This window comes from Bactrocera dorsalis, chromosome 3 (assembly GCF_023373825.1).
Source record: "Bactrocera dorsalis isolate Fly_Bdor chromosome 3, ASM2337382v1, whole genome shotgun sequence".
Classification (NCBI taxonomy): Eukaryota; Metazoa; Arthropoda; class Insecta; order Diptera; family Tephritidae; genus Bactrocera; species Bactrocera dorsalis.
The window spans coordinates 24,619,938-24,635,950 of NC_064305.1; the positions used below are offsets into that span (position 1 = coordinate 24,619,938).

Genomic DNA, 16,013 nt, shown 5'->3' on the forward strand with positions numbered 1-16,013 from the left:
TGGTGCTTCATAGCCATACAAAAATTTTAGTTCATCGATGCACTCTTGTCGTGATAATCCACGTCGAAAGTTGTCAAAATTATCGCACGAAAATGTTCACGAGTTAATTCCATTTTTTGGCCGAGATGAATTTTTTAATTCCCTGTTAATGAAACAATTCACGATTAAATGACAAAACGTACTCAGTGATGTTATGCTAAAAAATATCAAACTTTCCAATGGAAATGTCAGATTGTACCTGGCAATACTTAGTGTTGCCTAGTCCAGAAATATATATAGCAGCCTATGTATTCCGTGTCAATATTCGAATTTAAAGAAGATGGTTAAACAATAATTAAGCCACTCTAAACACAGCATTGTAAAAATTGACAAAATACATAATTGTGAAATTTTAAAATACTCCCAACCAAATTTTCCCGAAATAGTATGGCTGCTTGTTATAGACCGGATGTGTTCTCAGAAACTTTCTCAATGGACCTGCAACAAACAAAATAAATATACTTAATGGAACTTTATGGAAATTTCGTACAGATTGGCACGTTTTTTTGACACTCGCTTATATAATTATATTTAGAGCTGGTTACATATAGTTTGCAACAGAGTTTGTTACAACCAAAAAGGACTCTATGAAGTGTATATAAAAAAAAGGACAACGTGATGATTGAGACGACTTACTTGTAGTCATGTCCGTTTATCCGTCTCTCTGTATATATAAGAAAAAGTCCTTCAGTTTTTGAGATATCGATTTAACTCTCAACACGTTTGTTTCAAACCTAAAAGCTGTTCTTTTGTCGAAAACGCCGATATTGGACAACTATAGCAGCTGCTATACAAACTGAATGGTCGGAATAAAGTGCTTATATGGAAATTTTTTTTTATTTCACAAGATATCTTCACGAAATTTGTCATGAAATTGAAATCGTTAAGATCGGATAACTATAGAAAATACATAGTTTCTATACGAGCTGATTGGGATAAATACCTCTAAATAATCTTTTGTATGTTTCAAGGTTATCATAGTTTTAGTGAACTGAAGTTAACGGTATTTCTTGTTTTCTTTGTTGTTTCCTATGTTTATATTTTTTATTTTATTTTTTTCAATACAGCTTTTTTTATATTTTTGTTTCATTTTCATATATTTTTACATTTTCTTCTTCAGTGTACTTTAGTAGAAGTGAGAAACGTTGAAAATTTTATAATGTAAATTTTTAGAATTTCATTTTAGGTAATAATTTTTTCAATTGCGGTACTCACAACCTGTCGTAAAGCATCGTAAAATCGTCAAATTATAAATTTTTACACTTGTTTAAAAAATTTGTTGTTGGATTTCATACAAAAATGAGTTTACACATTTACAATTCTCAATGCTATGTTTTCGAATCGTTATAACTTACAATTTTATGATACTTGTGAAAACCCTAAATATGTTTTTCCTTTTATATATGATAACTGTATAAATACCATCGCTTAGTTAGTAATAAATAAAAAGTAGCTTTCTTGCAACAATTTCGCGTTTTTCATCCACTTTCTTCATACTCTTCCAAGTCACCCTCCCAGCTAATAACACAATTTTCTTTTTTTCTTTTCTTAAGTTTTTCTTTATATTTACAATTTTTACTAACTTTTGCTGAGGATGACAGTCTGGTTGCTAACATTTTAATATCACCTCTCCCGCTACCCTACGCTTCCGTCATATTCACCCCTCTCACTTCACATTGAGTTATTTATAAATTTATAGCTTCATAATTCCAAGTGCACATAAATTCAATGGCATGTATTTACTTGCGTTCCCGTACACACACACACATGCCAGAGAACCCCTTCAACGCGCCCTAAAGTATGCAAACGCCTGATATAAAAATAGCCAAAGGAGCATGAGATCTCATTAAATTAAACTATATTGCATGGAGAAAATGTGACGCGATGTTGTTGTTGTTAGCATCAGTGCCGAGTTCAACTACTACTATGTGAGTGCGTCTATCAAGTGCTAACAGCCAAGTCGCGTCCCCGCTCTCGGCACCCTAACGCGTGTCAAGTGATGAATTTACAGCGACATACTTGCAGCATAAAAATTGAATTAAAATTGGTGAATGCCCCAGTGAGGTGTACGCGATGACTGACGGTAGTGGCGCTAAGTACAACCACGAGAACGGAGAAGGCGACGGCAGCCTTGAGTCCCAATGACATAGTGCTGTTCTCCCCACGCCTGCTTTTTTGTCAACGAGTTCTTTTATTCGCCTTCGTCACATTTAATTACTTTAATTTGTTACTTTAATTTATGTCAAGTCATTTCCTAATTTTAAGTGAATTTTATAGCTGACTCAGATAAACACATACACACATACTTGCACTTTTCATTCGTGATTTTTGCTTGCAATTTGCCGCTCTAAGGAGCAAAGCTACCTCGCGCTCTCCCAACACTTTGGCTTTAACTTCTTTCTCTTGCAGATTTATCGCGCTTACTTAAATCGTTTGGAAAATAAACAGTTATAATAGGAATACCAACAAAAGCAGTTCTTTGAAAACACATTGTTCTTGGCGCTGGTTCAGAGCGCAAGTAAAATAGTGCATAAAATTTAAATAAATTAAATAGTTGTTTAAAATTAATAATACTAACGTGAGCTAAGCGATTCTACTAACCAAAAGTACTAACTGATATATTCTTAATAAATGTAAAATGGTTTACTGAGCACAAATACAAAATCCAAGTGAGTTTCAACCAATACGCACATATACCATACGCTGAGAAAAATTTAATAAAAATAATTTCGAAGTCAAGTTTGTGAGTAGTAGCGAATTGTTAAGAGAAATTTTAGAAGATATAGCTTTCAACGGTTTTGAGCTTCCTCAATAGATTTATAGGTAAGTAATATACTCATAAGAATACATTATAAACACAAATAGCAAGTAAACGTTCTTTCATAATATCAACTAAAAGTCCCGTTTCCGACAAGTTTTTAATCTGCCATATTCAGTGGATCTCTTTTTATTCCGGAGGGACAGACGGTCAATAACGAGTTCTATTTGCCCGTATTGAGACATTTGCGTGAGATTAATAGTCGAAAACGGCGGGAATTATGGAAGAAAAATTCATGGCTTTTACACGATGATCATGCCTCGATCAACCACCGTATTCATCAGACTTGACTCGATGTGATTTTATCTTGTTCCCCAAAAAACCCGTTTTCAGTTGATCCAATAGTCAAAACAAAATTTGATGAAGGAGCTGAAAGCCATCCCAAAGAGTGAAAATTGTTTCGTTGCACTTTTAACCGGGGAAACATTTATCCATCGTTGAAACTGAATAAAATATATAATTACATTTTTGTCTTTAAATCAGAAATGAGAAACATTTCAGGCTTATCGGATATGTAAGTAAACGAAATAACTGTAATTAAAGTATGAACAATCTCGATGATACTCGCTATACTTGCTTACAACTAGAAAACATTTATTCTGAAATGATTTTACGTCAATATCGTTCGTCTAAATCCATATATTTGTATAATTACCATAGTTCCGGTAGCTATGTGGGCAATACAACCATTATTATTTTCAGTTGAACTTTTGTTGTCTGAATTAAATATATCAAGAAATAGTACTGTGAATATCAAGTGATTTGACTTATTTAAACTGCTTTTCTTTAGCTACGTCAAGTCCCGCGCTTATACTAATAAACCAGCTTCAGGGAAAGCTAAGGTTCTAATTCAACATTTTTAAATCATAAGGGCTACCAATATCGAAGGCTTAATATTATTACTTATAAAAGTTTCCTTAATAAAACATGTTTTGATCGATTGCAGTCTATCTTATAATATAATGATTGACTTTGGTAGGTTATTTTCTTATAACTGTCTTAGTATGGACTTACATTTCTATTACATGGTTAGTACAGAAATCGAGTCTATAGAATGAATTGAAATGAACAGCTCCCATTTCCGTTATTTTTTGTATGGGGTATTTATCTATGTACAAACAGAAATGTTACCTAGAGGATACTAAGTATTAGTTTGCTTTAATTTTTATAGCCAGTTTTTATTTGGGTGTCGAAAAGACAGATGTGAGAAAGTTATTTTTTCTGACATATTAAATATAGTAGTTTTTACTTCAAAGAGAAATCGATAGAAGAAAGAAAACTGATAGTAACAAATGCAATCATGACAATCAGATGTTTTCTTAAGCAAACGCTGTAAAAACAAGTATGGAAGAGCTAAGTTCTGGTCGAGTTTTTTTTTTATTAATTTTAATTACAAATGTGCATCGTTATAAGAAAAACACGCTCTCTCCATTTTATGAAGATAACTCATATTTTCGCCGATGTGTGCGGTATAAAGTCACTTGGAAGATCGAGAATCTTTATATAAGGTTATGGGGCTAAGAAAACTATTGACCTGATTCTATCCTTTTTTAAACACACAGGCATATTACTAGCAGGAAAAGATTCTCTCCGGTAAAAAGTCAAAAAGCAGGTACAGGGGTCTAAATATTCGGTATCTAGGGGCTTGAATATGTTTTTTGGATTTAAACAATTTTTGATTATAAGGTGGCACACACTAAAGCCAGTATTTGCGCAAAGTAGTATCCCGTTATATTAATTTTTTCTTTACGTGTACACTATATGGTAAGTAGGCGTGGCTGTATTCCGATTTCGCCCATTTTCACACTGTAACATAAAATGTGGGAGGATCGCGACATACCAAATTTGGTTAAAATCGGTCAAGCGGGTCCTGAGAAATGTGATTTTACCTAAAAGTGGACGGTTTCTTGCCTATCGTTCAATTTTAATTCCGGCTCCATTAAAGGCATCTCATACCATCCCTTGCCATTCTGATCGCCTGTGCCAAAATAGAGGTTTTATATCTTCATTTAGTGCTTATTTATGGCACTTCATACGGGCACGTACTTCTTTTTCGCCAAGGAACGCGCATATACTATATAGTTTCATCAAAGTATCTCCTTTTTTGGGATATGTGCAATTTTTCAAATCTTTCCTCCTATTATTGGTTTTACTATACAGTGTTGCAATAATTAAATGTCAATTAAGCTTTAATAGTCCAATGAGCGTTAAATTTGCTGAAGTTCTCTTAATTGAACAAATAGAAGGGTGTTTGCTGAGGGTTCAGATTGCATAAGTGATATTGTAGCAAGTACATATTTAATTAAATAATTCAGCAACAAAAAATATTTAAATTAAAGTGTGAATATCTATATTTAAGCAACACTGCTCTAATTTTAACTTTCAGTGAGTCAGTGACTGTTTTTGCAAGAAAATAATACTACAAGTATATACTAGGTTTCAGCAAACATTCCAGCAAACCGGTGTTATAGAAATGTGACACTTCAACTTATTTGCATGCAATAATATTTTAGCCAGCAAATGTACACCGTTATTTAGCTGTTATACGGTGTGAATGTGTATTTTATGTATATATTATAGTCTAAGTATATATTATTTTTCGCATAGGTTACTAGCCCTTAAGAGGATTTGAATGCTATAAAGAGATGGATGAGAAAACTCATGATATGTATTTACCAGTACGAGTATATAAGCATATACCAACAACCATTATGTGTCACAGAAATAAATATCTACGTGTTCATATGTGTGAGGTAAATATTTATGTATGCCGGCTGGGAAAATAGTCCGGAAACCATCGAAGTGTTATTGAACCGCAAGCAAGTGGCTAGAAATGAAGAAGTGAAAAGCAAAGCAGAAGAAGTGAAAATTAATTGCTCAGTAAGTGTTCAGTGAAGAGTAATAAAAGATATTTTTTAATAATGCCAACATTAAACATTTTACATATTTAAGCGCTTTCTATTCCTATAGAGGGCTCTAAAAAATCTTTTTAATATAAGTTATAAACCAACTTTGGTAAAATTTTCCCATTATCCGTTCTAATGGGCTTAGATGTAACTACTTAGTAATAACTTCGTCTACTGTTAAACTGGGTGCCGTGAAAAATATATTGCCTCCATCAGCTGCAGATTCAATACCTTAAAGCATCGGCTTACATGCTAGTTTCTCATTATGAAGGGATGTGAGGTCTTCGAGGCAAAAGCCTAATGTTACCTAAAGATAGACGTTTTGGCCATTCACAATGTAAGAGTGTTCTTGAGCCAGTTTGAATTCATGACTGCTTGAGCAGCTTCGGAGTTTGCCAACATGTCTATCTTTCTTATTGCCTATTTAAGGATCTACGCTGTAACAATTTATAGTATGTCGGCGCAAAATCTGAAAGAAAAAGTTGACGTCATCGAATTTTATACAAACCGTAGAAGAACCATGTTCCTGTGTCTGCTTTGTTTTACGACCATTTTGACTTCAACGTTGACAGTGTTTTCGACAGTCTTACTTAATGCAGGAATTTGTTTCATTCTGTTCGGCGAATAGAGAAATCAGATTTCGCGAATTTTATTTTTCGCGTGAGGCACCTTATCAGCTCAAGCTTGCTGTGCTCACACTTAATCCATTTGATGCAGGAAATTTTTAACTCAGCAACGATCTATTATAAAAAGATGCTTCTCTGCTAACAAAGCAAAAAATGTCTAACGGTAATAGTAGTGCAAATTAGTAGTAGAGAATATTGCATTCTAACTGGAAGCATTTCAAAATCGAAACCACTCGAAACGAGAGCGTTCGCTGACATGGAAACACCAAGTAAATAAACAATGTAAAGAAAAACAACAACAACATAAAAAAATAAATGAAAAATAGACAAGATGTGCAAGAAATGCTAAAAAAAAAATTGTGAGGCGACAATAAATGGGAAAGTATGTTGCACCAAAGAAAAATAAAGAAATTAAAGTAAAATAGTAAAACAATGCAGACAACAAATGGTAGAGTAAACAAAAAAGAAAAAGAAAACAACAACAAAAGCATGCAATTCTGCGAAAGCAATATTAGTGATATACAAATAGTAACTTGCAACATGCCACATGAAGCAAATAAACTGGCGCATTTAAATGCTTATATACTTTTCAATGCTTATATATATGTAAATGATTAATATGTAAGTATATATAGAAGTACATATGTACGTATGTATGTATATAGATATAGGAAAATAGTTGTATTGAATAACAATGTGTGGAACGGAAGTGTGATGGCTTCAAGCTGCAGTCCCGTGTGTGTGTTGGAAAAGCGAAGGCAATGAGAAGAAGTTAAACATTGCACCAAGCAACAGACTAAAGATGAACCTAAGCGAAACTAGTAAAATTTGGACCAATTTCGGACTAGTTAGAAATCAAACTTCCAACTTAAATCTTAATTCAAAATTATTTTTTATGGGTTTAATGTTGACACCAACTTTAGAATATTGATATCCACTACAAATTAACTGATTGCAGTACTAGTTTGCAACTAGTCTCACAGGAGCCTAAAAAAATTGACTAAAAGTTGCCTAATTGATATTTATCAGACTTCCCTTAAACTAAAACTAATTATTTTGAAATATAAAGTACAAATTGAACAAGTGAGCAGACAAATTTAGACTATTTGCAAGTCTAGTTCGAAATTAGTCCACAGTAACTAAGACAATATTGGACATCAGTTGCTTAGTAGTTTTTTTTTAACTTCCTTGAAACTAAAATTAAATATTTTACAGTATCTAGTACTAATTGAACTAGCAGACTACTCTTTCAAAACTAGTAAATTTTGTTGAGAAAAGTTTATGAATTGAGATTATCAATTTCTGGGTAGCTGCGCTATGGTCAGCGTTTTGCATCTAAAAAGGCTATTGACGATATCAAAGTTGTCAAAGACCCGAAAATTGTATTTTCTAAACGTTAAAAATTAATTTGAATGGTTACGGAAACATCGTGACTTTATAAAATTATGTATCTCCAAAAGCCTGATAAGCCTGAGCTATTTGTCCAAAAATTTACTAATGAGGCTAGTTAAAAAAGCTCCAATAAAGTAAACGACAAAGAGTACTTGCTAAAACGATTGGGTCTGCGGGCTGGGTTAACAATAGACTAAGAAATTTCAGCTCCATATGCCAGACAAAAGTTAGAATTAGAATTCAATGAAAGTTGAGGAATGCACTGCGACCTTTGGTCTATTGTGCCCTCAGACAAAAGTTACTCATAAAGCATAAAGCTCATGTCACTGGAGTCCGTTATATTTACCTGTAAAATTTCATAGTTCCTTAAACCATCGATATCGGTTTCGGGTATCATAAAGACAAATACTGTAAAAAGGGGAAGGGCTCGCTTAAGCATTTGGCAGAGATGTAGACACAAAGCTTGTTTGCTATTAAAATATTATAACCTTAACTAGTTCAAAAAGACATTGACAACCAGTACCAGTGCGACCAGTTACCAAACTAATTTCGAATATAATAACCGAATTGCATTGTAAAAAAAATTGTATTATACTATTCATAGCACTTGGGACCAGTCACAGCACATGTTTGCTATTCTTCTCAAAGTAACGATTTATGTAACTAGTTACATTTGGACTGAATATTTTTGATAACATTACATATACTCAGTGAAAGATATGGTTTGATGAAACCATAATTTACTTTAAAGTGTTTAGTGAACAACACATAAATTTCTCTGCAAGGTAATAAAAAGAAAAACAGGAAAACTTTAAATTTTGAGACCGACAAACTGACAGTTACAATGAATCAATGTGTAAGAAAATCGAACAATTGGCACATTGACTTCTGAGTCAGATATTTATACATCTATATAGTTACTTATAGCCTGTTGCGGCGGATGTGGAGACTTATTTAAATATATATGTTTATGTAAGTATGTGTTTTAATGCGGCAGATGCCATAGAAATGCAATACGAATTGTTTGAGGAGAGGCAGTGCAGCTATTGAGATTTTAGTTAACTGATTTGCATGGAAAAAGACCGGAGAGAAAATGTATTGAAAAATTGAATTTTAATGCTTGGCAATACTTAAACAAATAAAAAATGTGACTTTAAGGGTTTTTTTTTTTATTTTAAATAATTTTTTATTGAAATATTGATTTTAATATATTTTTTTTATTTAATTATAAATGCATTTTGTAAATTTTTTTGATATTTCCCGCAATAAATTAATTTCATTTGTTGCAAACATAATTAAATAAGTGGGTAGCACTGGTTTAATAAGAACCAACATAAATAGGTACACACACATATAAAAAATGATTCAAATTTAATACCGTTAAGTTATTTGACGCTTTATTTTGTTAATACTGAATTTTATTCTTCAAATTTTTATACTCTCGCAACAAAGTTGCTAAAGAGAGTATTATAGTTTTGTTCACATAACGGTTGTTTGTAAGTCCTAAAACTAAAAGAGTCAGATATAGGGTTATATATACCAAAGTGATCAGGGTGACGAGTAGAGTTGAAATCCGGATGTCTGTCTGTCCGTCCGTCCGTCTGTCCGTCCGTCCGTGCAAGCTGTAACTTGAGTAAAAATTGAGATATCATGATGAAACTTGGTACACGTATTTCTTGGCTCCATAAGAAGGTTAAGTTCGAAGATGGGCAAAATCGGCCCACTACCACGCCCACAAAATGGCGGAAACCGAAAATCTATAAAGTGTCATAACTAAGCCATAAATAAAGATATTAAAGTGAAATTTGGCACAAAGGATCACATTAGGGAGGAGCATATTTGGAAGTAATTTTTTTGGAAAAGTGGGCGTGGCCCCGCCCCCTTCTAAGTTTTTTGTACATATCTCGGAAACTACTATAGCTATGTCAACCAAACTCTATAGAGTCGTTTCCTTCCGGCATTTCCATATACAGTTCAAAAATGGAAGAAATCGGATAATAACCACGCCCACCTCCCATACAAAGGTTATGTTGAAAATCACTAAAAGTGCGTTAACCGACTAACAAAAAACGTCAGAAACACTAAATTTTACGGAAGGAATGGCAGAAGGAAGCTGTACCCAGGCTTTTTTTAAAAATTGAAAATGGGCGTGGCGTCGCCCACTTATGGACCAAAAACCATATCTCAGGAACTACTCTACCGATTTCAGTGAAACTCGGTTTATAATATTTTTTTAACACCCTGATGACATGTACGAAATATGGGCGAAATCGGTTCACAACCACGCCTTCTTCCAATATAACGTTATTTTGAAATCCATCTGATGCCTTCTCTGTATAATACGAGTATGTATGTATATACATTAGGAACCAAAATAAAAAAAATATGTAAATGACCGATAATGAAATCTCGATTATCACCTTATCATGCGAGAGTATAAAATGTTCGGTGACACCCGAACTTAGCCCTTCCTTACTTGTTTTCCATTAATTTGTCTCTCCTACACAGGCTTATTCATATAAATATAAATGTAGGTGTGTGTGTAGGTGCTTGTTTGCCTCTCAACTGCGGCTACTTAATTATAATCAGTTTAATTTACACATATTTTTCCATTGCAACCATTTACTTTGCGGTTTTACCATCAAGTTATTATCACTTTGCACTTTTTTTGCACATCTGGCTCTCTCGCTCTCCCGTGCTCCCTGCTATCGACGCTGTTGGTGGCCTACGCTATTTTAGTTAAAGCCATTGATTATTGATTTAATTGCTTTTCGCAAATATTTACAAACCAAGGGCGGGCAGAGTTGCCAACCGTAGCTGAGAACATAACGGTGCAGCTTTGTGTGTTTACGGATGTTCTTAATTAAGATAATGGAAAAAATTGTAATGAAAATAACACTATTTATGTGCGTGACGTTTTCATCGCTCATTGTGGTTCAAGCTTTTTTATCGAAAATGTTCGAGGCAACTTTTCGTTTTGCTAAAAATATGTTGTTTCGAAAGCAACATGTATATAAAAGTGAATGAAAGAGCGCCGAAATCTCAGTGTGGTATCTCTTACGGGGTTGATATATGGCAATACTTATGAAAAACTTCAACTCATCCAAAAGTAATATGTTCAGTAACTAGTTCTAAAGAGACCAAATGTGTTCAGATGCGCCACAAAAAACCACGGCAATGAGAAATCGAAATTTTACAAAAAAAAGCAAAGACAAGGACCGAAAACGATGCAGAAAAGTGGTGTATTATATCACTAACTGTTTGCTAGATTTGCTTTCTTGCTAGTTTTTTGTGTCTCCAAGTCTTTGAAAAAAGAGGGGAGAAAAATTATTACTTTTATTTTATTTTAAATAAATATTTTCGAATATTATTACGTAATATTATAAATTTTCCTACAAATAATTATTAAAAATGGAAAGACAAGTGTCAATGCGTCTAGACGCAAATCCAGTGCTATCACCAAGAAGTCAGTATCGACGCAAATCATTTTTAATCTAATTAAATACAGCCACAGCATTAAATGAAACCATTTTATGTATATATGCCACATTTGTTTATCTCATGGCGTCCGTGGCGCCAATGACGCAAGCTACATGCTTACCAAAACTGCAAGTGACAGCAAAAGTGCCATTTGATTATATGTAACCATATTTACATTTATATTATGTTTGTCCCCGTGACTGCAGTTATACTTGATATGCTGCAGAAACCTCACACACACATGCGCATAAAATGCGTGATTAGTGTCGTATACTGCATGCAACAAACTACTTGCGGTGTGCTGAAATGTGGCAATGCAGGTGTTTATGCGTTAATTAATTTCGCGAAATGCAAATGTTACCGCCGAAATGTAGCGGTAAATTACACATACTATTTGCAACGAAATACACGCATGTGTCGAATGATATCAAATAGGAGTAGATTAAGTAATCAATGGAGGAGGAAATAGAAACTGAAACTTAAACGTGCAGATTTTTAAAATAAAGGTTAGCAAAAATAAAATTACAAAATAATAAAACAAATATAAGTGATAATTCTTTACAAGAAAACGATTTTGATTGCACAGTTTGTATTGCAGTTATGTGTTGTAGTGGTGCGATCTGAGAACTTTCTGCGGTGTTTGTACCATGGCTATAGAAAATAATCTATGCCAAATGTCGTCACGATATATTGCTAAATAAACTAGTTCTCCATGAAAACACTTGATTAGAGTCATTCAGTTTGTGTGACATCTATACGCTATAATAGTCCGATCTGAACAATTTGCTCAAAGATTGCACCGTTAGCTTTAAGAAGAAACCACTTAAAATTTCTTGAAGATGTCTTGATAAAATAAAACAGTTTTAGATACAAGCACTTGATTTGTATTCCTCAGTTGCTCATTAAATAAGTGGATAATTATATTCAGCACTAAAGCCGAAATGCCAATGTTGCGTATACGCACTATCACATCTGAATATTCCATATTTACTTTAAATAATTTAATTATCAGAGCGGAGTGAAGAGCATGCTCACTATAATCCGCATAATATGACCCTTCACCAATCTTCCACGGTAAGATTTTAAACGGCTTCTACCTACACAAAACCTTTCTCTCAGTTGAGTGGATGGAAAAAATCCGCCCAAGTTTAGTCTGGCGCTTCTATGATCCAAAAGTTACGGTATGAAGTCAGGCTTTGAGGGTTTCCAAATGTTCGGACCCGATAGAGTTGTTTTTATAATAAATTTGGTTAATAGCCAGCTAGCTCAAAAAAAATAGCAAAATAGGGCAGGAAATCGACAAATTGCGGTCTTCGGTAACACTTGTCTCACCGACGGCAATATTTTCCTTACTTCGAGCTTGAACATTATGCAAAGAAAAGGTACGCTCGAAATTTTCAACAATTTGGTAAATAGCGAGCATACAGCTGTTGACAGCTAATTAGAAATGACACCTATTTTGAAGTAAATGATGTTATTTTCCAATGAATCACGTATATTTATTGTACTTTCACTTATTTTAATGAAACTTATGTATGTTAAACTTCAACTCTGATAGTAAAAATTTGGTTTAAAATTCGTTTTTGTTTTGAAGATTTTAATAAAAACATGTGGAATCAGCGATTTGAGTGCGACAACTAATTAGAAACGAAAACCACAAAAAAATAATTATATTACAAAACTTGCTTACTTTCAGTTAGTATAATGTTGATTATCACTTTTACTTTAATATTGCTTCACATCGATGGCGAATTGACGTTATAAGACTCTGACATCTCACCAATGGTGTAGCTTGCCAAGCCGTTGTAATTTCATCACAAAGAACATCCGATTTTGGAATATTCAAATCATCGAGAAATGTTCTATAGGGTTTAAGTCTGAGATGATTCCCACTCAAAAATATTGATAGAATTTTCATTAAAAAACGTTTGTGTCAACTTCGACGTATGCTTTGAATTGTTATCTTACTTATAACTGGCAAATTTTCCTCAGCCCATGGCAACATGAAATTTTTTAGGATGTCAACGTATTGCTTCTTTTTTTTAAATTCCATCAATCTTATGGAGTAGACCAACACCATTCCAGATAAAACATCCCCACACCATGATTGATTCTCCACCATGCTCATCTACGCGTGGAACGTAGCGAGGATCAAATTCTTGAATTATTAGACGGCGAACATACCATCAGGAACTAAGCGATTAATCCAGACTGGCGAGAGTCAAATATTCAACTGCGAAGGGTAGGTATACAGCAATGGATTTATTCGGAGAATTCTTTGATGAGACCATAATAAGAGATGAGAATGAGTCATCAAAAATTTGACTCAATGGATGGCCCATCTGAGACGTAATCGCAGCCATCATTAAATAATAACATACCCCAATAAATTTGAAATTGTTTGTGTTTTTTTCTTAAAAAAAAACTAGAGAACCTCGAAATGGAACACCCTTTCATTCTGAATTATTCGCTAAATTCGTTACTTTCATTTTTGTCTTATTTACCATATAATTTTTCATATCACTATTTGTTTTTTCTCATCTCACCTTATTTTATTATTTTTTATCGCCTTTGATGTATGTCTCCGGTGTCCCCTCGTTTTATTGAAAATTTATGCTAAATTATGCATTTGTTTAATCCTCCAAACACCTGGGAATTGAGTAAAAGCTGTTGTAAACTGCAATTCCTATGCTTGCCACACTTTGTGGCGCAACATGTGTCAACGATTTGTTGCTTTTACTCTTAAATAAGTTGCCTTTTTTGCACGTATGCCGTTTTTTTGTTGCTGTTGCACTTTTCTCGCCTTATGATTGACTTTAAATGGCACACAATGGCGTAAATTTGCCAGCTCAATGGCTCAATCGCGTCGATTTCCTGGTTGCGCTGTGGCAACGCAAGAAGTGATTGTAGGAAAAGGTGGTGGCAAATACACTTTTATTGTTAGTGTATATGTATATGCTATGATTAGGTTATAAGCACATGGGCAAATAAGATTAATATGCACCGAACTTTTGCTTTTCAATATAAACCGTTATAAATCAATAGTTAATTTATTGCGTTGCGGCTCTTTATGCCTTCATTATATTCAAATGCGCATAAAATTTAATGTTTATTTAAGTGTTTATTTGTAATTGTTGTTGTTTTTAATTTCTTTTTTAGTTAAAGCATTTTTATAACGCTTTCATCTATTACATAACTTACCATTATTTGCCCAGTTTATGTCTGTGCGTATGCAAATGTGCTCCCGCCTGTCTGTCTCCAACGCTATCTTGTATCGCCTGCGACAACATGCCATGCAAGCGCTTCGAGCTACTCGCTTTCGCAGTCACTTAAATTGCATATGTCTCCTCGGCAGTAATCTGATCACATGAAGCGAGTTGTGATTTTTATTGGAGTTTAATTGCTTTCGAAAATGTGCAGTTATCATGTGGCATGTCCAAATGTTGTGGTCGAAAAAAGCATGGAGACTGTGTGTGTGTGCCTTTTATTAAGTTGGTTGAGCAAGTAGTGAGGAAATTATGAAAATATTACAGTTTGAGTTAATGGTTTATTATTTTATTTCTAAATATTTTGATAATATTGCCTTGCAAGCATAGGAATGTGCTTAAAGCGAATCGAATATAAGCAGAGAGCTTGTTTTCTTATATTCAACTCTAAGTGTCTTAGGTGGGACCTAACTGGTACATAACTGACACAGGTCTCAAAGTCGATCAAATTTGCTTAAGAAATCTAAAGTCAACTGTGATTCAAAAAAATATTTTCCAAAAGATAGACTATATACGACTGTTATTAATTGCATATCGTTATTCACAAATTATTTGCTACAGTATTATTCTCAGATGTTTCAAGTCCTTTTTCTTATTAAAAAACCACAAAAATAAAAAGGGCGAACAAAAATATCATCATAACAACTGTTTGTTTTAAAAAATATCGGAAAAAACTTTTGGGGAGAACTACAGTAACATCGAAGCTAAGGCAACTGTCATGAAATCATTCATTATAAGGCAGATTATAAATATTTATATTTAGAATATCAATCTTGGTAGTATAATTACCTTACACCCCATAAAATGTTTGCATCACTATCGCAAATGAAACTCCTACTCGACATGTCAAAATATTTGTGAAATATGGTTAGACTTTAACCTAAATAACCCAGAGCTGTTAATGGAACTCGGTAAGTCGTCGATATACCAATATTGGTTGTGGTCCAAGGGCATAATTACCATATCTTCTACAAAAGGTTTTAATTACAAATCAAAAAGTATGTAAAAGGATACAACCTCGAACCCTGTGCTACCAAACAATACATTAGGTGCCTATCAAAGAGCAGAACTAAGAATAATTTTCTATAAGCAAGATTATCACTCTGGAAGTAAACTTGAAGTTCTCCCACTATCCGAGTTTATAGCTTGATTGCAGAACAAAATGTATACCATCAATAGAACATAAAGAAAGGAAATCCTCGAAAGGGGTCCACGAGCATAATCATGTATACCTAATCTTTATCTCAGTGCATGTTTCGAAAAAAAGTGTTTAAAATTAGTTTTCAGCACAGGCAGTTCAACGCAATATTATTCATATATATTAAAACAAGAGCTAGACAAGAAAAACAAGCAATAGATGGTCGACTGGTTGAATATCTAGTCTGTAACCCTTTCGCAGTACAGAACTCGCTAGATGTTTAAAAAAAATCTTAAAATAAGTTTTCTACATAGTTTTTATAATGCTTTACGTTCATAGGAATGAAAG

The 16,013-nt window shown here is 33.6% G+C and overlaps 1 protein-coding gene across 23 annotated transcripts in view; it reads left to right on the top strand.

Moving 5' to 3' along the window:
* Positions 1-16,013, top strand: part of LOC105228702 (ice-structuring glycoprotein) — a 558,714-nt gene that overhangs the window by 60,180 nt on the left and 482,521 nt on the right. For 18 of the 23 annotated variants that reach the window (XM_049452398.1, XM_049452397.1, XM_049452408.1 and 15 more), the window contains exon 2: positions 2,449-2,862. The exons of the other annotated variants lie outside the window; for them this stretch is intronic. The gene's annotated coding sequence lies outside the window, so the exon portion shown is untranslated. The remainder of the gene's footprint in view (positions 1-2,448; positions 2,863-16,013) is intronic. 23 annotated transcript variants of the gene reach the window in all.